A 23118-nucleotide genomic window follows, 5' to 3' on the forward strand; every position below is an offset into this window, starting at 1 on the left:
CGTACTCTGGTTGCTTCAAAGGGCAGGCGGTGCCAGACAGTTGTCAACACACGCGGAGGCCACACCCGGTATTGACTCCAGATGACCTTGACCTTGGTGGTGTGTCCTATCACTTACTCACAATGGACTAGAGTGAATTGTGAACAATCCTGCAACATTTGGTAATTATCGGACTCACCATTCAATAATTAAATCAATTCTCCAAATGTTACGACAATGTGGTTTTGCGTTTCTTCTTTTGAAGAGTATATATTGTTATTTATTATTGTAGAGATGGGTTTCGTCTCCGTGATCTACAATAAACTGTGCAAAGCTACATAACCGGTTGTTGTCATTTCGTGTACCGAGCACCCTGTTACATATATATATGGCTAGTGAATTGTTAAAATCACCTATTCCATGTTCCATGTTTTTTTAAATCCTCAAACTCTAGGCGTTTGGTGCTTGTGGATAGTTGTGTATCAGTTTTAACTGTTATTTTTGTTCCCCTAAGAATTCAATATAACGCAGGTGGGAAGGTGTGTGTGTCCTGTGATCGTGACTATGTGGATCTTCAAAACAAAGCTGGCTATGACACAGCACAACTCGAAACGAATCCGACAAGTGATATCTTGAAATCTGAGCCAGTGTCTTTCCACAACATTAATTTTCAATCCAGACCCCGGCAACCTGATCTGGAAGTTGTTTAAACCATAGTTATCATATGTCCTCTCTGTGAGGTATTTCGACACTGGTCTGTAAAATGCAAAAGGAAAATTGTTACCGGCATAGTGGCTGCTCCAACAAAACAGCGACAAGGTATCATTTATATGCATTTCCCCATTGACAGGAAAGTACATATCACAATCTTTAATGTACCAGGTGTAAAACATATCTAAATACAGTTTAATGCATTCGTCATCAGCACTGATCTGGTGCGTGATTAAGTATAATGTTTGTCTAATGCGCTCCGAGAATGATATACATGTACACACACACACATTTTATTTAAACACACTATAGCAGTAACCACTTTGTTATAATGACCAGATATATCTCATCATTGGAACATCTGAAATGCTACAATTATTCCAGTTAATGTAGTAATATCTAGATATTTTAGCCCAGAAAATATGAATGTGCATACATTTCAATTACTACAATGAACAATATTTATTATTAGTATGCATATTTATTTTATGCCATTTATATAAAAGGGGTCGCTTCTTCTAACCAATTAGTTATAATATGAACTACCATGAACGGACTCCGATTTAAAGGAAAATACTTGACCTGTATCTACTAATTCATGTTCAACTATATCTCAAATATTATATAATGTCTATAAAATATACAATGACTAGAAAGGTTACAATCCTGTGATGATGCCTTTGAAATAATATAAACTAATTTCCCTCTATGCTAATAAATTAAAATATTTTATTGCGTATGGTCATAAAACATTTATCATCTTTGCGCCGGCATCCTTTTTACAGTAAACAATTGCCACGCATTTTCATTTTAAATTGCAACTTAAATTTATTTTTTATATAATATTCAAATTGTCTTCAAAATATAGACATAGCTAGATCATAATTTTTAACTAAGGTTGTTGCATATGGGAGCCATGTTTAAAAAAAGAAAGAAAGAAAGGAATTTTATATTTAATGACACACTCAACACAACTACAGGTATGTGGTGTCAGACATGTGATTAATGACCACAAATATATTTTAGAGAGGAAACTATGGGCAACTATTTTTTTTATTAGCACCAAGGGATCTTTAATATATGCATCATCCCACAGACAGGATAGTAGGCCTACATATCATGGTCTGTAACACCAGTTGTGAAGCACTGGATGGAACGAGAAATAGTCCAATGATTACACTAACAGGGATCGATCCTAGACTGACCGTACACCAGGCCAGCACTTTACTACTGGGCTACGTCCTACCCCCGGCAAATTAATTTAATTATATTATTGTTTTCCTCTAATACACATAGTAACTATTCAGACTAAAATAAGGGAAAACAGCTTTCCTGTTTAACTAGTTTCTCTGTCTCTGTTCAGTTAATATTTTCTTAACTGCGTGTTTCTTCTGTAGAACTAAATGAACTCTGCAATTACTTCTTATTAAACTATTTACATAACCGGCAATTATTCAGCAACTAGTTAACAACACACACATTTTACCACATTCTAGATGTCTAAGAACTAAACACTTCCAGCTCTCCCCCCCCCCCCCCCCCCCCCCCCCCCCCCCCCATTGTCTGCAGTCCATCTCAGATTATCACAAACGGACCGGTCATCGTGATGCGTACACAATCAATTCTAGCTACCTCAGCCAGAGATGTTATTTCTTTGCAAGCCAAAACACCCAGCCAGAGATAGTTTACATAAAACACCTTCGCTGGATGTAAACACTTAGAGCTAGCATATGTCATTACCCTGTCATGCGGTATGGCACCTAGGATTCAATCTTCTCAGACAGTTTACAGCCCACCACAATCCAGTGTTGTAAGCTAACGCGTTATGTCTGTCAGCTATGGGTGATACTACAAAAAAATTCTACAGACACTGAATAAGGTAGTGCTAAAAACATGGTTTTTCCATCTTGTGGATATGGACATAAAATATAATTGGTTTCGGTTCTGTTCTATAAAAGCATAAATAAATTATTGGTTTGAATGAGACATTGTGAAATGATAGTACACCTTCCCATGATGCTGACAAGGTGATTAACAAATTTTTGTATAATTTACCATATAATGGGTTCTGGCACTAACCCCTCGATATATTGTAATACCAGTAATTATAAAATACACAGTTGTAACTGAAATTTTCTGAATAATTATATTTTACAATATACCTCTACTCTGTTACATCGCAGAATGCATCTATATCGTTAATACACATATCTCTATAATGTAATATCATGTATCATGTATTTATATTATTAATACACATATCTTTATAATGTAATGTCATGTACTGTATTTGTATTTGTATTCATATATGTACCAAGCAATGTATTCCTATTATTTGTATCCTCCTAACGGCATAACGGCCTGAGTGTAATAAAGTTCTGTTCTGTTCTGTTCTGTTCTGTTCTGTTTACTTTTCCCTTTCAAGTTTCTGGTACAGAAACTAAGTCTAATGAAATGCGTGTTTTGATTGGTTGGACACGTCACGTGGTAGTTAATTGCTGAATGATTATAAAAATGGAATATGTGATCATAAATGGTTAAAGTTTATCAAATCTGTTTTGGATGACGTTGGATATAGCAATGTATGGACTGCACAGTGTAACCAGCTACCAGATGTAAATCTATTAAAACAAAGAATTCTTTTAAGATTACAGGATCAGTTCTTACAAACATTAAACAATGAAATTGTTAATTCATCTAAAGCATCTTGTTACAGACTGTTTAAATCAAATATTGTGTTCGAGACATATTTAACCAATTTAGAAAAAAAATATTGGTTACCACTATTACATTTTCGACTCTCAAATCATTATCTTCCCATTGAAAAAGGCAGATGGAAAAAAATTACTTTAACAAATAGAACATGCTTTCTGTGTACAAATAACGAAATTGGTGATGAATTTCATTATATAATGTGTTGTCCTTTTTTTAAAGATGAAAGAACAAGACTTCTGCCAAAGTGTTGCCAGTCTAGACCAAATGTTTATAAATTTAGAATGCTATTTGACAGTAAAAAAACCCTGGTGTTCTCAGAAAGCTAGCAGTTTTTTGTAAACAAAGTATGCATATTCTTAAGTCCCAGGGCTGACATCTGTTTTTACAATTTCATTTTATTTGTATATGCAATGTATGTCTTCAAATGCAAGTATGAATCCATAGATATACACTTGTTTTATCTGATGTACATTATTATGACGAATGTGCCATCTTGTCATTTATTTATTTATTTAATTATATTTTTACGATGTACCTCATATGCCGTTGAATTACGGCCAGAGTGTAAATAAAGTTCAGTTCAGTTTTCTAATTTAACACTTCGCTTACATGTGGTTGTCGGCAATCAGGAAAACAATTTACTCTAATGATATTACGTGTAGCGGTTTGGATAATGCGTCACAGCTGCCGATACAAGATAATACCTTTTTTGTTCATCAATTAACAACGGATTAGATGTCGCCGTTATATTCTTTTGATATCGGTCTAACACGGATAATGCCACTAGAACACATTGAGTTTTAGAGAGGAAACCCGCTACATTCTCACCCCATTAGTAACAAGGGATCTTTTGTATGCATCTCATAGACTGGATAGCACATACCACGGTTAATGATATATCACTAGTGACGCATTGGCTGGAACGATAAATAGTCCAATAGGTACACCGACGGGAACTGATCCTAGACAGACCGCGTATCAGGCGAAGCATTTTCCACTGGGCTACATCCTGCCTCGGATGGATGGATGACCGTATGTTTGTGTGTTCATGCATGCCTGTATGTGTATCTGCTTATGTAAATGTGTTTGCGTGTGCATATTTAGCTATGTCCCAGTTATGGCTATAAATTAATGTCGACTTTCTCTTATATCAATAAGTCGTACTTCTCTAACAACCCACATGATGATATCTCGCTTCTTTCACAAAAATATATTTTGATCAGCGGTTTATTTGTGTGATATCTTCTTTCTTCATATCTCTCTCTCTCTCTCTCTCTCTCTCTCTCTCTCTCTCTCTCTCTCTCTCTCTCTCTCTCTCTCTCTCTCTATCAGGAGGGAGTAGTCCAGTGGTACAGCGTTCGCTCGATGCGCGGTCGGTGTGTGATCGACCCCCGTCGGTGGGCCCACTGGGCTATTTTTGGTTCCAGTCAGTGCACCAAAAGATACCTTGATGCTGATCGGAAAGAGTAGCCCATAAAGTGACGACAGCGGGTTTCCTCTTTCAATATCTGTATGGTCCTTAACCATATATCTGACGCCATATAACCGTAAATAAAATGTGTTGAGTGCGTCGTTAAATAAAACATGTCATTTTGTTATATTGAAGATGTTGTTGTTGAACTTCCGAGGTGACCCATAAAGTTCCAAGAGCATTCGTGAGCTTACCATCTGTGGATGGGCCACCTATACGGATGACCACTTAAGGTCATTGCTATATCAAACTCCAGCAGTACACGAAGAACCACTAATCGTTTGACGTGGTTAAGGTTAAGGACCACACAGATATTGATATCTAAGAAACCCGCTGTCGCAACTTCAAAGGGCTACTCTTTTTTGATTAGCAGCAAGGGATCTTTTATATGCAACATGTCATAGACAGAATATCACATACTACGGCCTTTGATGTACCAGTATGTATGTAATTGTGTACTGTTATAATATTCCAAAAGTGTAAACGAATTGGCCAATATCACTTCAAAAACAAACCAATCAAGCCAAATATTATGTTTATTATAATTGACATAATATCTTTAAGTGAAGTTATAAATTACATATTATTCACGCTTCATTGGTGTATACCTAGTATAAACAAACGCACACACACACACACACACACACACACACACACGCGCGCGCGCGCGCGCATATTAAATGTAGTTTATTTTATCCATCTTTGGAGTAAAAACAAAAATGTAACTGAATTTGATTTGAAATATTTACTGTTTCATTGAATAATTTTTTTTTACACTAAATTGCGGTTGTATTGTTTTCTGTTTTCTTTTGTTTTGTCTTGTGTTTGTTCGTTTGTTTGTTTGTTTCTATTAAGTAGATTCAAATATTTGTGACAAAAAACAAAACGAAAATAAAACGCCACAAACAGTTAATACAGGGACAAACATATTGTGTTGTTAAATGCAGGTCCAATTGGTAGTAATATGCGACATTGATTATTTGTACTATTATCTATTCCCACTAAGTTAATATACTTTTATGTAGTGCGAGTGCGAATAATTTTTACATGCTCATATACCACTAGAGTTTCGAGCATGTCCGTCCCGGGGCCTGTCTCTGGATAGTCAGGGGCTTGTCCCGGGACAGACTTTTATGTAGTATCAGGCACGGCGAAGCAGGAGGGAGGGGGCTGGGGGTCAACTCAATCAATCTCCCCAATGTCTACATTTGATCTGCGGTGTACACTTGAGGTTGAAACCAGCACAGGGTAAAATATTTGTTTCTTAAATGGACTGCGATTTTCAGCTAAAATGAAGGTTACTTAACAAAATACTCTTCAATTCATAAATACTCTTTAAATCATAAATGTCATGTGACACCTTATTTTCTTGCAGGTAGGTTGAAATTATTATGAGGTGACATGTTTTATGCCCATTCGGCTATTTTTTCCTGCCAGTGCTCCAAAAGTGGTGTGACAAAGTCCGTGGTATGTACTGTCCAATCTGTAGGATGTTGTCTGTATGAAATGTCCCTTGCTGCTAATCGAAAAGAATAGCTCATTTCGTGATGGCGGCGAGTTTTCTCTTTCATCATTTGCAACCATATATAACCCCCATTAGAATGTGTTGCGGGCGTCATTAAATAATACAGACCTTCTTTTCTTCAGTTAGGTCTCGCTTGGTTTTCTTTGAACAGTGTAGTCACTAAAAGTGGACGAACAGGATATCAATACGCGTAAATTTAGATAGAAACTGATGATCATTGTAATCCCAGTAATTTTCCGTTGGCTGTATTGCTTGTAACTACGATGGCTGGGAAAGGACATCACATCAAATTATTTTTCTCGATCGATCGATTTTCGAGGCTTTGCGTCAAGATAGGCAACTGGGATACCGTTATAGGTTATACTATACCATATAAAATCTCATAAGCAACAACGTTAACGTTTGTGGTTAAAAACACTATATGCAATATATCAACAAAACTACAACATTCATCCATCACATAAATACAGGCCACCACATTTTTCCTTTCTCAAATTGGAGAAGAACTAATCCCCATTCCCTTTGCCCTACCAATTTGATCGCGATGAGGTGAGCAGGTATGTATACACTGTACTAAAAGCCACCCACTGTTCACATCTCTCAAGTACACCCACTGTTCCAATAGCTAAGGCAACTACGTCAGTATCTGTAGCAGATATCATGATCCATATGTAGCTTTGCTGATATGCATCGAATATGGAGGGGCATGTTGAAGCCCAAAATGTCCCAAATGGGTTATCTTGGGCAGTGCTCGGCCCAAGATGTCCTTGGGACATCTTCTTGGGCCAAGAGATGCCATATACTTTTGTTACATTTACTTAAATTGTTCAAATTGTTTTTTGTTTAAGGACACATCTAGAGCACATTAGTGAATTAATAATCGGCTATTGGATGTCAAACAATTGGCAATTCTGACATGTAGTCTTGAGAGGAAAAGAGTAGCTAATGTAGTGGCGACAGCGGGTTTCCTCTCAAAATCTGTGTGGTCCTTAACCATATGTTTGACGCCATATAACCGTAAATAAAATGTGATGAGTGCGTCGTTAAATAAAACATTTCTTTCTTTCTTTCTTGAGAGGAAACCTGTCACATTTTGCCATTAGCAGCAAAGGGTCTTTTATATGCACTTTCCCAAAGATATAATAGACGCGGGGCTCTGGTTACACCATTTAAAAGCATGTGGACATTTTGAAGCTGTGCCTGCCCAAACGAGTAGGATTTTCGCTCGGTTGCAATCCGTTCGTTTGAAATGGAATACAACGAAGGGTCGATTATCTGGGTGAAGCTGTTGAGTTTTCCTATTCCAACCAGTGAATCATGAATAGCATATCATAGGAAATATGCTGTGTAAATGTGTATATACGTTGTATGTACATGTATGCGTGTGCGTGTATCTACTATCTATGTATATGCATGTATGTATGGATGAATGGATGTAAGCAGGTAGGTGGGTGGTTGGTACGTAGTTACGTACGTACGTATCGATGGATCGATGGATGGTTAAAATTTGTTTTGTTTAACGACACCACAAGAACATATTAATTGATTTATTAATCATCGGCTAGAGTTTTAGAGAGGAAACCCGCTACATTTTCCCCACATTAGTAGCAAGGGATCTTTTGTATGCACTATCCCATAGACTGGATAGCACATACCACAGTCTTTGATAAATAACTCGTGACGCACTGGCTGGAACGATAAATAGTCCAATGGGTCCACCGACGGGGATCGATCCTAGACAGACCGCGTATCAGGCGAACTATTTACCACTGGGCTACGTCCCGTCTCGGATGGATGGATGCAAGCATACATGCATGTATATATGTTTGTGTGTTCATGCGTGCCTGTATGTGTATCTGTTATGTAAATGTGTTTGCGTGTGAATATTTAGCTATGTCACACTTATGGCGATACATTAATGTTGATTTTCACTAATATCTATGTCTGTCTGTCTGTCTCTCTCTCTCTTTCTCGCTCTCTCGCTCTCTCTCTCTCTCTCTCTCTCTCTCTCTCTCTCTCTCTCTCTCTCTCTCTCTCTCTCTCTCTCTCTCTCTCTCTCTCTCTCTCTCTCTCTCTCTCTCTCTCTCTCTCTGTATTATCGTCAATATCATATATTAGGAATAAAAGTAAAAGTACTGTTGTATTATTTGAGCCACTGGCATAATACATTATTTGTACTCCTAATATATGATACTGACGATACCGAAACACAGAAGGGTAATAATCACTTTATTATATAATCTCAAAGTTAATACAACGTGTCTTTGTAAACTGCATACACAACTTTAATTCCAGTCAGCCATTACTCGATATTCAAATGAATAAATGGTGCCGTATCTTTTCAAAAGGAATATCCTTATATTAAAATCAACTAGTACATGACTTTTTTTCCCCAGAACACTGGATAGTTTTCAATGTAAAGTTGCTCTATTAAGCATTTTTTGTTTTATGATTATGAATGCATACGTCGATTCTGTAGTGTCGCCATAGCACGTTTAGTTATATGACTGTTACATACATAGATATTAACGCCCTGGCGCAAGGGGTAATTAAATCCTTTCTGGCCTCACAAATTGCCCCATACCGTTGCTGGGACTCGAACCTGTGGCACCGAATCGCCCGCAAATTGCAGACTAACCACGATGCATTCTGAGCTATCAATGTATGTATGTATGTATGTATGTATGTATGTATGTATATATGTATGTGCGTGTGTGTTGTGAGTATATATTTTTTTCCCCACATTTTTGGGGGGAGGTCACAACAACATTACAGTATATATTCCCATTATATCATTTTCTATAGGTACTAAATAGACATAACTAATACTATACAGTACTTCTGTTATGTTCTAAATAAGTTGTGATAAGCAGACCGTCACATCATCTAAAACGATGTAAAAATACAAAATGTGCCAATAGTATACTGATGGAAAGAAATTAAGGATCACACAGATAGCAACAAGAAATAATGACTGCAATAAAATCAATTCATACTGTCAGAAGTTGACTGGGAACATATAGGCAGCACATTCAACACTACAAACATTCAATCCCACTTTACAACTTGGTATGAAATAGACATTACTACACTAGTTGGGAATTAAATTTGTCTACAATTTCATGTGTTCCCTTATTTCTTTCCATCAGTATATTTGTCATGCACTGTCGACATTTAAAGCTTAGCCCAGTAACCGTTCACACACCCCTTTTCAAATGTATGTCTTCGTCACAGGCGTGCTGGTAACCTAACTTTGTATGAACCAGGATGCTGCCCGACAGAAAGTAGCTGACGTAAAATAACCGCTGGGAGTACAATGAGCACGCAGTTTCCAACTACATTTACTCGTATTCATAACTTGTTCGTCTACTTTTGGTGACTCCACTGTCCAAAGAAAACCAAGCCAGACCTAACTGAAGGAAAGAAGAAATGTTTTCTTTAACGAAGCACGCAACACATTCTAATGGGGGTTATATGGCTTTGCAAATAATGAAAGAGATGAGCTATTCTTTTCGATTAGCAGCAAGGGACCTTTCATACAGACAACATCCTACATATAGGATAGTACATACCACGGCCTTTGTCACACCAGTTGTGGAGCACTGGCTGGAAAGAAATAGCCCAATGGGCCCACCGACATAAAAAGTATGTCACCTCATAATAGTTTTAATCTACCTGCAACAAAATAAAGTGTCACATGGTATTTATGATTTAAAGAGTATTTTTGTTAGCAACCTTCATTTCAGTTGAAAATCGCAGTCCATTTAAGAAAACATATTTTATCATGTACCGGTTTCAACCTCAAGTGTACACCGCATATCAAGTGTAGACATGGGTGGGGGATTGATTGAGTAGATCCCCAACCCCCAACCCCTGCTCCGCCGTGCCTGATACTACATAAAATATAATAGTACAAATAATCAGTGTCGCATGTTACTACCAATTAGACCTGCATTTTTATAACAAGACAATGTCTTTGTCTCTGTGTTAAATGTTTGTGGCGGTTTTTTGTTGTCACAAGTATAGGAGTCTACACAATAGAAACAAACAAACAAACAAACAAAGAAAATAAAACAAAACAAACAGAAAACAATACAACCGCAATTTGGTGTAAAATAGTTTTTGATTCAATGAAACAGTAAACATTTCATATCATCAAATTCATTTACATTTTTGTTTTTACTCCAAAGATGTATACTAAATATATTTAGTTGGATAATAAACCAAATGTAATGTCAATGTGTGTGTGTGTGTGTGTGTGTGTGTGTGTGTGTGTGTGTGTGTGTGTGTGTCTGTGTGTGTGTGCTCGTGCGTTTGTGTATAATAGGTATTTTTTAAAGTGCTAAACGAAGTAACTAACGGGTTATTCGTTATATAAAATGTGCAAACCAATATAACTATCAACAATAAAGTTTAATGTTGTGTGCCTTATTATTACTCAAAATTACAGACAGCAAAAAAATATACAGTTCTTGTCATCCACGTAAAATAGGGATGCGTTCAGCGACAACGAACAGCACAAACGTTCAAGAACTATTTAACTGGTTCTCGATTCTGTTTGACCGGCCTCGGTGGCGCAGTGGCAGGCCATCGGTCTACAGGCTGGTAGGTACTGGGTTCGGATCCCAGTCGAGGCATTGGATTTTTAATCCAGATACCGACTCCAAACCCTGAGTGAGTGTTCCGCGAGGCTCAATGGGTAGGTGTAAACCACTTGCACCGACCAGTGATCCATAACTGGTTCAACAAAGGCCATGGTTTGTGCTATCCTGCCTGTGGGAAGCGCAAATAAAAGATCCCTTGCTGTTAATCGGAAGAGTAGCCCATGTAGTGGCGACAGCGGGTTTCCTCTCAAAATCTGTGTGGTCCTTAACCATATGTCTGACGCCATATAATCGTAAATAAAATGTGTTGAGTGCGTCGTTAAATAAAACACTTCTTTCTCGATTCTGTTTAAATTCAAGCTCAGTATAAAGTATTTGATGTTTGTAATTAATTAAGAGGCCATGTAAGTTGAATAAACTTATTGTTGCTAGCAACCGGCCTCAGTGGCGCAGTGTTTAAGCCATCGGACTACAGGCTGGTAGGTACAGGATTCACAGCCCGATACCGGCTCCAATCCAGAGCGAGTTCTTAAGGTCTCAATGGGTAGGTGTAAGGCCACTACATCCTCTTCTTTTTCACCAACCACTAACAAACCAACTAACCCACTGTCCTGGAAAGACAGCCCAGATATCTGAGATGTGTATCTAGGATAGCATGCTTGAAACTTAATTATTTCTCGCTTCAGCCAGTGCACCACGACTGGTACATCAAAGGCCGTGGTATGTGCTATCCTGTCTATGGAATGTTGCATATAAATGATCCGTTGCTGCTAATAACAAAAGAATAGTCTATGAAGTTGCGACAACGGGTTTCTTAGATCTCAATATCTATGTGGTCCTTAACAGTAACCGCGTCAAACGATTAGTGGTTCTTCGTGTACTGGTGGATTTTTATATAGCAATGACCTTAAGTGGTCATCCGTATAGGTGGCCCATCCACAGATAGTAAGCTCACGAATGCTCTTGGAACGGTATGGGTCACCTCGGAAGTTCAACAACAACATCTTCAATATAATAACTTCAACATCTGGAGATCATCATGCGTTTCACCCACCTGCTCCTTTGGGTGGACGAATGGCGGACTGTTCATAAACATCACCATTCCTCTCCTTCCTCACCCCATCATTCCTTCCCATACCTATCCCAACAACCTTCCTTCATATACATTATAAATAGTGTGCCAACAACAGTTGTATGTATAACCTGGGAAGGATGGGGGGGGGGGGGGGGGGGGGGGTAACGCCGTGTCACGATGCGTCAGGGCGAAGGTGGTCTCGGCCGTTAGGTTTGCCTGGTAGGAGGCCTCCCCCGCCCACACACCCGGCGCGCCCTGCCCATGGAAATCCGGCCCAGCAATTTTGGGTACTTTCCTGGTATTGGAACGTCAGCAATCTGTCCGCGAAGCCCACTCGTTTGCGAAACCTTCTTCCAGGGCCTAACATATAAATGATATTAATTAAATACATTAATTAAAGCACCGGCCAAAGATGTCCCAATTAGGAAATTTTGGGCTTCAACACGCCCCTCCATATTTGATGAATATCAGCAAAGCTACGTATGGATCATGCTATCTGCTACAGATACAGACGTAGTTGCCGTAGCTATTGCATCAGTGGATGCACTTGAGAGATATCAACAGTGGGTGACTTTTAGTACAGTGTATACATACCTGCTCACATTATCCCGACCAAATTCATAGGGTAAAGGGAATGGGGATTAGTTCTTCTCCAATTTGGGAAAAGAAAAAAATGACCTGTACATGTCGTGGCCTGTATTTATGTGTTAGATGAATGTCATAGTTTGGTTGATATATTGCATATTGTGTTTTTAACCACAAACGTTAAAATTACATTCTCTGGTTACCATATTATAACATCATGTACAAATATGAAATACAAGCTCAAATGCACTTTTAAAAAACTCGTGTGTGTTCTCTATGAACGGAGATCGTTAAAAGTATACGCTTCATTCGTCGCCTGTGTCGCCATAGCTCGGCAAAGCACAAACGACAGCCTGTTGTCAGTTTCAGTTAACTTTCAAATTGTAGGGTTCGTCTCAAAAAATTAAAAGAGAAATCTTGCGCTGTACGAAGAATGTTCGGTTGAGGATACGGTACTAGAGTCTTTCGTTAAAACCGGTTTGATCTTGACAACGTATTATCGACAATCGTACATTCCTATTTCAGAATTAATATTTTATAAAGTGTTAGTAGAGCTTTCAAAGTTTAGTTTGTTTACTAGTAACACATTAATCATGTATATTTTTTTTTAATAAAATATACTAAAGTAGACAACGAACGTTTTAACTTTTTAATTTTACGTGCTAAAATCTAAAATGGACAAATTCAAATTAAAAAAAAATTCGTTTGGAAAGGGTAAAGTTGAGGGGGGGGGGGGGTGTTTAACGACATCAAAGTTAGAGCATATTGATTTAATAATCATCCGACGCCATACAACCGTAAATAAAACGTCGTTAAATAAAACATATCCTATCCTTCCTTCCATCTGCTGTTGGATGTCTAACATTTGGTAATTTTGACATATAATCTTAGAGAGGAATCGGGTGCATGTGCAGGGGGAGGGTATTGGAGGTCAAAACCCTTACTTGCCCAAGCTTGAAAAAAATTGAAATGTATTTTCTGTGGGAGCATGGCCCCATATAAACTTCGCTCAACACGGTCTATAACCCCAACCCCGCTGAAATCCCTGCACACGCGCCTTGCAAACCCGCTACATTTTTATTAGCAAGAGATCGTTTATATGTACCATCCCACGGACAGGATATCACATACCATGGTCTTCTATATACCCGCCGATGGGGATTGATCCTAGACTGGCCGCGCATTTCCAAAAAAACACCTTTTTAGGTCTAAGTAATGAATAAAAATAATAACATATAGTCTTGAAAAATGTTACGTGAATCGAACACAGTACCCTCTTCCTCTACCCCTAGAGTGTTACGTAATTAGTAACACCCCCTTACATGTAACGCGTATGCCAACAGCTGGCCACTGTCAAAATTTCAAGGCAAATCCCCCACCCACCGACCCCTGGAAAGGCATTGTACCATACCTCTATGGATATAAATATGTTTTGGAGATATGAGACGATCCCTCAATCAAGACAGTTAAATTTGTTCAAAAATTGCGAAATCTCACGTGATCTCTTGTTGGGGAATTTCACACTTGTGATAAGCCAATGAAAACCGAGATCGGTAGGAGCCCGTCAAAAGTGTCCCACTTTCGAAATACTGGCTTTGTTTTTGATCTGGATAAGCCAGCGTAGTGAAACCAATGCGGAGTGCGGCGTCATATATGCACCAAACGTAATTGGATTTTCTGTTCTATATGCTTAAATAATAAAAATATTCCGGATACTGCTGCTTTAACATTGTTGCCTATGGGATTTTATATGGTATAGTATAACCTATAACGGTATTCCAGTCGCCTATCTTGACGGAAAGCCTCCAGTTCGAAAGTCGATCGATCGAGATATTAAATCATTTTTTAAAATGGCGCAAGTGAAAAGCCATCACTTTAATAACGTCATCATAGTGCACATGGGTATAAATAAACATTGCCACGTTGCTTTGTTTGTGTGTTGAGGGGAGGGGGGGGGGGGGGGGGTGGGGGGTATTTCCGAGCGTTACGTAATATTTTTGGGGGGTGTATGGCCTAGCGTTACGGGGCGTTACAAAGTGGTGGGTGGGTGTCTAATTTTGACAAAAATAGAGTTACGTAATATTTGAAAGGTCCCAGTTGTGAAGCGCTGGCTGGAACGAGACATAGCCCAATGGGCCCACCGACGGGAATCGATCCTAGGCAACAAAAAAGAGCAATATCGTATACGATTACTTGTATCCTAGGTGGGGTTTCTAGTGTAGGTGTAAGGCCACTACACCCTCTTCTCTCTCACAAACTACTAACAATTAACTAACCCTCTGTCCTGGACAAACATCCCAGGTAGCTGAGGTGTGTGCCCAGGACAGCGTGCTTGAACCTAATTGGATATAACCACGAAAATAAGTTGAAATGAATTAAAAAAAAAAAAAAAAATGACATATTAGATAATTAGATTATGATCCTGTTGATACCGTAAGTGACTCTGTGAAATACACCTAATAGCTTTACAGGACACATAGCTATTATTTACATTCAAATACGTGACACCTTACCGTGAGCGTCTTGTCTACTCGGTGATTTCGCTGTAATGAAATCAACTTATTATTCCCTCGCAACGAGTCGCGGAGGAGGCGGGATGGGGGTGGGCGTGGGAGTAGCGTCTTTTCAGCCCGTAAGTACTACGTGACACACGACATCGTTGCTGTACCGACTTCAAGTCACATACGATTTTCATGGCACTTCGTATTGGAAAATGATCATGATATCTTGAAATAATAGTTTGACACTCAATAGCCGATATATTTTTCGTGCTGGGATATCGTTAAACATCTATTCTATTATTGAAAGCATTCGCGTTTCGCCTGTCTGGGTCAAGGTCAAGGTCACTGTTACTAAACAAATCACCCGATTTTCATAAAACTTCACATAGAAATGTGATCATCTTGAACGAATTTGCCTTTTGCCTTTGTGTCGAAGGTTAAAATCACTGTTACTAAAATAGACTCACCCCCACCCCCTGAAAAAATAAAACAAAACAAAAACAAACAAACAAATAAATAAACCCAGAATAAATTTCTAACATTTAGATAAAAAAAAGAGTCAATAATAATATTTTTTTTAAATATGACGTCACTGCTCTACCGACTTCATTTCTAATATGATTTTTATGAAACTTCACATATAGGAATGGGATCATGATATCTAGAATGAGTTCACGTTTCGTCTTTCTTCATCAAAGGTCAAGATCACTTTTATTAAAAATAAACTACGATGTCTACCAACTTCTTTTGTCATCCAATTTTCACGAAACTTCATATTATGATATATAGTTTCAAACGATTTAAATACGTTACATTAATACATTATATTTGTTCATCTATATCAATTATTTTATATAGTTTTTCGTTAATTTGGGAGGTTTTTCTTCAGGGTTCGGAAGGATTTCCATTAACAGACAAGTACGTATCTAAATACAAAACTGACAAGTACGTATCTAAATACAAAGCAGACAAGTACGTATCTAAATACAAAACTGGCAAGTAAGTATTTAACTACAAAACTGACAAGTACGTATCTAAATACAAATATAATCCATTGAGGAGAACTATAAATAATTTTGAGTTTATAAATTGTTTTAATTAAGAATCAATTGATTACAAACTTAATATTTAAAAAAAATTTCATTAGTATAAACGTATTACTTATCTGTATTGATATCAAGTGTTGTTAGCGATCATGGGGAAAAAAGGAATGAACTGGCTACTCTTGACAAACGGAAATTTTCTTTTAAAAAAATATTAAAGTTAATCAAAGTGTTCGTCCACTGTGCATATTTCAAAAACATATATTTTACCATGTAGTGACTTTAAAAATTGACGAACATCGCATGCGCGGAAAGGTTATTGTTTCCAAACACATGTTCCTGAACGCTGTAGAAACTACTAGTACTTGTTTCTTGTATGGTGTTACTGTTTACTAGAATGGATTCGTTTTGAGTCAATATTGTTGATTTTTGTTTCTTTGTTAACTGATTGGAATATATTTCATTTCATGTAACTGAAAAATATAAAATATTAGTAGTATAAGGGCCTGTTCGCCCCCATGACCTACTTTCCGTGACCTTGACCTTGGTGTATGGCCTTGGTGTGAGTCATAGTGGTGTGATCTACTAGGGTGAACGCTCGCCCGTGTCCCTGGCCGACTTAGGTTGGTACTGATGTCCTTGGACTGTCCCCCGGCTACTGTCCTTGGCCTACTTACGACTGGCCTTGTCCTATGTAGGCTCGTATTTGGATATAAAAAGGGGTGTTTTGTTAGTAGCGCCATTCGCTTGCCGAAAGTTCTGTGAACGAGATCTATTTTTGCTTTTGAGTTTGAAGATATTCTGGTGCGAAGAAAATGACATCCGGATATTCGAGCAGTGTTAGTAGCAGCAGCAGTAGCGACGAGGACGACGTCTTGGTCTGCAAATGTTCCGAAAGACATACAATCAAATGTAAAAGAGTGACTACCAAACAAGATGAGAAGAAGAAGAGTATTCATTATACGGATCAAACGGATGCTACACGTGCCATTGGGGTTGGAACTGAAGATGGCGAACTCGTGGATGAACCCACAGATCAGACGGATGCTGCCTGTGAAACAGATGCTGCCTGTGACGAAGATTGCTATTCGAGACGTTACGTGTTCTGTCATCGTCCCGAAATGAGACATTTCTATGCCCGGATGCTGACGTATGCTCGGTGGCCCATACAATTACGCCAAAAACCAAACGAACTTGCCAAGGCCGGTTTCTACTACACGGGAGACCACGATGCCATCACCTGTTACTGTTGCGGACTTCGCGTCTATCGATGGAAGAAGACAGACGACCCAGTGATGGAACATTACAGACTCTCTCCAAGATGTCCTTATGTGAACAACATGTTCAGACATTAAATGTTTTAGACACTTGTGTGCTATGTTTTCATGTTGTATGTTGTGAATAAAACCGTGAATAACAGGTTTTGCTTTCTGATTTATGTCCTGCGTCCATGAGTGTGTCTCTGGACGTGTCCCTATGGTAGTGACACTGGTAAAGGGTAATATTTTGGTAACGATGTTTTGGGGGAGCTCGCACGATGAGATTTGTGCTTGGGAGGAGGGGCACTGGTCATACGTATCACACACATTCAAACATTCCTGTACCATATCTTTATGCGTCATAAGGTATATAAGTAAAATAGTTTTGGAAAACTCGTCATTTGAGGTAGAAACTTCAGAGGAGCAATATGTCAGACCAGTACAAGTTATATGTACCCGACGTGGATAAGTGGACCTGTTTCTATAAACTGCAGGCACAAGGTAAACTTCAACCTCACTTCGAAATTCAACGTGATGGGGAAAGTCAGATCATGTACAGTGTGGATCGATGTCTAGAATTCTACTATCCCACGTGGAAAAAAGAAAAAGAGGAACAGAACAAGCCCCCGACACCCAAAGTCGCCATGGTCTCCCCAACACAACAGGTGGTAGAGCAAGCCAAAGTCGATCTAAAACGGAAACAACAACAACAACAACAAAGTGGTACGGGTTGGAAAGCCCCGAAACTGCAGAAGCATTTCTAAATAAGCTATAAAAGGAACTATGTGGGTCAGATATCGTCATTTCATTTAGAGTCGTCATGCAGAGCACATGTTCAGAATGTGGTTTCACATTCTCGAGGAGAGACGCCATGTTAAGACATTTTCAACAAAAACACCACCACCACCACCACCACCACCACCACAGCAGCAACCACCACCACCACAGCAGCAGCCACCACCACCACCACTACCACAGAAGCAGCCACCACCGCCACCGCCACCGCCACCACCACCACATCAGCAGCCACCACCACCACCACCACCACAGCAGCCACCACCACCACCACCACCACCACAGCAGCAGCCACCACCACCACCACAGCAGCCACCACCATCACCACCACCACCACAGCAGCAGCAGCAGCATCCCCTAAGATTGCTACATCCCTTCACCATGATCGCGTCGGGACCCACGTCGTGTGGAAAGACATTTTTGGTATACAAATTGTTGAGAGATGGTAAAATCCAGCCGCCTCCCCAGCGCATCATCTGGCTCTACAAACGATGGCAACCCCTCTACGACATCATTGAGGCAAACGTTCGAGTGAAATTTGTTCAAGGCATACCCGAGAATTTGGAAAAGGATCGTTATTTGGATCGTTATTTGGATCCCAGAGTCAGAAATCTCATCGTGTTGGACGACCTGATGTGTATGGCTAATAAAGACCCAAGGATCACCGACCTGTTCACAGAAGGAAGTCATCACAGAAACTTATCCGTCATCGCTATCAACCAGAACCTGTATCACAGCAAGGACCCGACACAGAGAAGAAACTGCCATTATCTAGCGCTGTTCAACAACCCCATCGACAAGCAGCAAGTTCTGACTTTGGCACGGCAGATGTATCCGGAAAACACTAGTCATTTCATGCATCAGTTTGAGGAAGCTACCCACAGGCCCTACGGACATCTCTTGGTGGACTTGAAACCGACCACACCCGAACATTGGCGTCCGAATGGTATAAAAGCACGAGCGTAACGGCGAATGTCTCAGAAGACCCGCCCCGGAGGTGGTCACTGGCGAAGTCAGAGGCTAGATCCGGGGCGGGCGTGCCTGAACCCTTGTGGATAGGGACGTGCAACCACTGTCGAAGAAAGAGCTCTACCTGCAAATTATGCAAAGGGACGCATTCAAGAGAAAACTACCAAGCATACCCGCCTACGAAAGTGACGACGAAGAAGATGATGAGGTAGAACTCTATCTGAAAAAAGTCAAGAGGATGCAGTCTTGCGATACGTGTGGTCTGGTCTTTAAAGACGGAAGCGACTTGCAGCGACATCTGCGATTTAAAACGTGCGAAGAGGGAAATGGAGAGCCGTCGCCCGACCTGGAAAACGAAGGCATTCGTCTCATGGTGGAACGTGAATTCGACATCAATCGTGACTATCTCCAAAGCAAGAGGAAACGCTACGAAGAAAAAAACATGTCCCAAGAAACCATCAAATGAAACATGAAGACATTACAATTACAGTTTGTGAATCCAGACAGAGATGTGAGACCACAGATTCGTTCTAAATTAAATCAGTATCGTTCATGGATCGGCGAATATTTGGATGAACAAGACGACGACGATACCGACGATACCGACGATGAGGAGGACGACGATGATGAAGAGAAATGAACACTCATATTATTCACATGTCGCCATTAAGGCCTCTCGATGTAACCCAATGTGTGTCCATTTCATGTGTAGTTGTCTCTAGAGAGGCCAGTGATTGTAATTTAGAAATAAAAAAATGAAAAACCAAACCATTGCGTTTGTTTTTTTGTGTTTTTTACTCTATGACTAGATTTGTGTTTGGATATTTCACCCGCTACTTTATAGTAGCAAGAGCTGTGTGTACAAGACATACCACGACCTTTGGTATACCAGCCATAATACACTGGTTGGCTATAGCTTAATGGGCCACCGACGGGGATCGATCCTAGATCGACCACTGTATTTACCCATTTGGTAATTAAAAAGCCCTGTAAAAAGGTTTGTACTCTAGGGAAATACTTGTGTTTAAAATACAGTTAAAAGATCATATTGGAGGTTTGAGTTGCAGTCACGCGTTCTTTCTTCAAAGCAGTGGGTTGGGGATGTTTCACACACACACACACACACACACACACACACACACACACACATACACACACACACACACATTCCTTTCTTCCCTTAACAAACATCCCTTTCTTCTCCTTAACAAATATTCCTTTCTTCTCCTTAACGCATCAGCCTTTCTTCTTAACAAACATTCCTTTCTTCGAGACAAATATGTCTTTCTTTCCCTATGATTAAAACAAAATACTAAAACTAAATATTTGTATTCAATTAATCTTTATTTTACGAGGAAGGAAATGTTTTATTTACTCAACACATTTTATTTACGGTTATACGGACATATGGTTAAGGACCACACAGATATTGATTGAGGAAAGAAAGAAATGTTTTATTTAACGACGCACTCAACACATTTTATTTACGGTTATATGGCGTCAGACATATGGTTAAGGACCACACAGATTTTGAGAGGAAACCCGCTGTCGGCACTACATGGGCTACTGTGACGGTACATGCTCTTAATTTTTGTTTTCGCCTGTGGCGATATTAATTGTTTTAGAAGGCCGTGTGCAGTTCCAAATTGCACTTAGCCAAGTGGGCAACTTGTTACGTAATACCAGGATGTGCGCCTGGAACCCAACGCTACACCGATTCGACAGCATGCCTATCGGAGAAAACCTGGAAAACGTGCGACGCTGAAAAAGAAGGAAACGAAGTTCCATTGGCCAGATGAATGCGAGAAGTCATTCAACCGTCTCAAGCAGATGCTCTCCTCGTCTCCCGTGATGGCAGCACGAGAGTACCGAAGGCTTTTCAAGCTAGCTGTGGGTGCCAGTGACGTTGGTGCTGGAGCTGTGCTGTTCCAAGAAGACGATGACGGACTGGACCATCCTAATGAAAGCCTCCAACCAGAGAGAGTTGAGATGGAGTCTTCTTCTGCAAGAATACCCAATTACCATTGAACATATCAAGGGCACATCCAGTGTAATCGCCGATGCCCTGTCCCGAAGTTGAACGTTATGATAATGTGTTGACATTCTTGATTTCTGTTTTGTTTATATATATTTTATTTTGTATACCAGGGATTCAGAGACTCAGTGTGATTACTGGTAGTCACCTTATTATTACATGTGTTATAAATGCCCGTATGCGTCGGTTAACGCACTTTGTTTTAATGTAGTATATTTCCCTATTCCTAGAGTAGAGGAAATATCCTTTTTGAGGTGTGTGTGGGGGTGTGTGTGTGTGTGTGTGTGTGTGTGTGTGTGACGGTACATGCTCTTAATTTTTGTTTTCGCCTGTGGCGATATTAATTGTTTTAGAAGGCCATGTGCAGTTCCAAATTGCACTTAGCCAAGTGGGCAACTTGTTACGTAATACTTCTGCGCGACGGTCCTCGATCGGTACGCCTAATACACACCCAGAGCAGGTGTGGAGGCCATGTGGCTAGTAGTTACGTAATATCTCCGGTAGTGCTGTTTATGGCCAGGGGATTGGTCGCGGATTGGCGACAGCCAGACTGACGATCAGAGAGAAATATACCAACTCTGGGAGAGGTGGAATATCAGATGATAGGGGGAGGACCGCCTTGTACCCCCAGGCGATTTTCTGATTTTATAATAAATAGCTAGGGTTTAGAGATATCTGGGAGAAGCAAAAAGGAGAGAACAAGGAAGGCATCCCGGGAACGTTGTCCGTTTGGACTTTGGTAAATATTTTATTTCTGCTCTGTTGTATAACCTTGATGTGATTGATGTGACTTTTAAATATTTTAATACTGTATTATACCAAATTTCTTTAGACAGTGTCTTCGGTCATCTGACGAAGTAAATCGTAGACTTTTTGTTCTAACAGTATACGAGTATTTGGTAATATAAAGCTTAGCCGGTCATCCTAGAAGACCTAGGTACACTGTAGGTTATTGTCTTTATTGTGATAGGTACCAGTATTAATTCTGTGTTACAAGGTTACTGAATGAGTAGTTAGCGTTAATTAAAAATTAACCAATTAGGAATAGAGCTGTAATTCCTTTATTAATTAAGTTCCCCTGGAAGCGTTTCTCAATTATTACACGTGTGGGTGTTGTGTCACGGTGAAGTGATTAGCATATTGTGTAAACTAGACACCTAGAGATTAACTAATTAAGTGATCAAGTCTGGGTTGTTATTATGGTTGTTGTTAATTAATTACTGCGGCTGTACATTTGTCAGCGTAGGTTAATACAAATTCCAAAGAGTATTGTGTTTTGTTGTGTTTTCTAGTGAACTAAACGTGCTATATTACATATACTTTATATAAGATCGTATCTTTGATCATACCTAGACGAGCCAAAGCGGTTTTGACCTGCCTGTTACAGAGAGATCTAATACATATACAGTTAGGAGAGATATTTGGATAATCGTGTTTTATTCAGTTACGGGTATTATAGAATCCCCGTGACAGCTACTCTTCCGATTAGCAGCAAGGGATCTTTTATTTGCACTTCCCACAGGCAGGATAGCACAAACCATGATCTTTGTTGAACCAGTTATGGATCACTGGTCGGTGCAAGTGGTTTACACCTACCCATTGAGCCTTACGGAGCACTCACTCAGGGTTTGGAGTCGGTATTTGGATTAAAAATCCCATGCCTCGACTGGGATCCGAACCCAGTACCTACCAGCCTGTTGACCGATGGCCTAACCACGACGCCACCGAGGCCGGTTCTATTGATTGAGGAAACCCGCTGTCGCCACTTCATGGGCTACTCTTTTTTTATTAGCAGTAAGGGATCCTACACTATCCCACAGACAGGATAGTACATACCACGGTCGTTGTCCA

At 39.7% G+C, this 23118-nt stretch overlaps 1 protein-coding gene across 3 annotated transcripts in view; it reads right to left on the reverse strand.

Annotated features, from left to right (window-relative positions):
* Nucleotides 1-15255, reverse strand: part of LOC121371377 — a 28177-nt gene extending 12922 nt beyond the window's left edge. Inside the window, exons 1-2 of one of the 3 annotated variants that reach the window (XM_041497216.1) lie at nucleotides 15179-15255; nucleotides 6510-6560 (exon numbers count right to left, since the gene is read on the reverse strand). The gene's annotated coding sequence lies outside the window, so the exon portion shown is untranslated. Of the gene's footprint in view, nucleotides 1-763; nucleotides 784-6509; nucleotides 6561-15178 lie in introns of those variants that run through there. The other 2 variants (XM_041497217.1, XM_041497218.1) reach the window with 2 other exon arrangements.
* Nucleotides 15256-23118: the final 7863 nt, after the last annotated feature.

The sequence above is a fragment of the Gigantopelta aegis genome, chromosome 4 (assembly GCF_016097555.1).
Source record: "Gigantopelta aegis isolate Gae_Host chromosome 4, Gae_host_genome, whole genome shotgun sequence".
Classification (NCBI taxonomy): domain Eukaryota; kingdom Metazoa; phylum Mollusca; class Gastropoda; order Neomphalida; family Peltospiridae; genus Gigantopelta; species Gigantopelta aegis.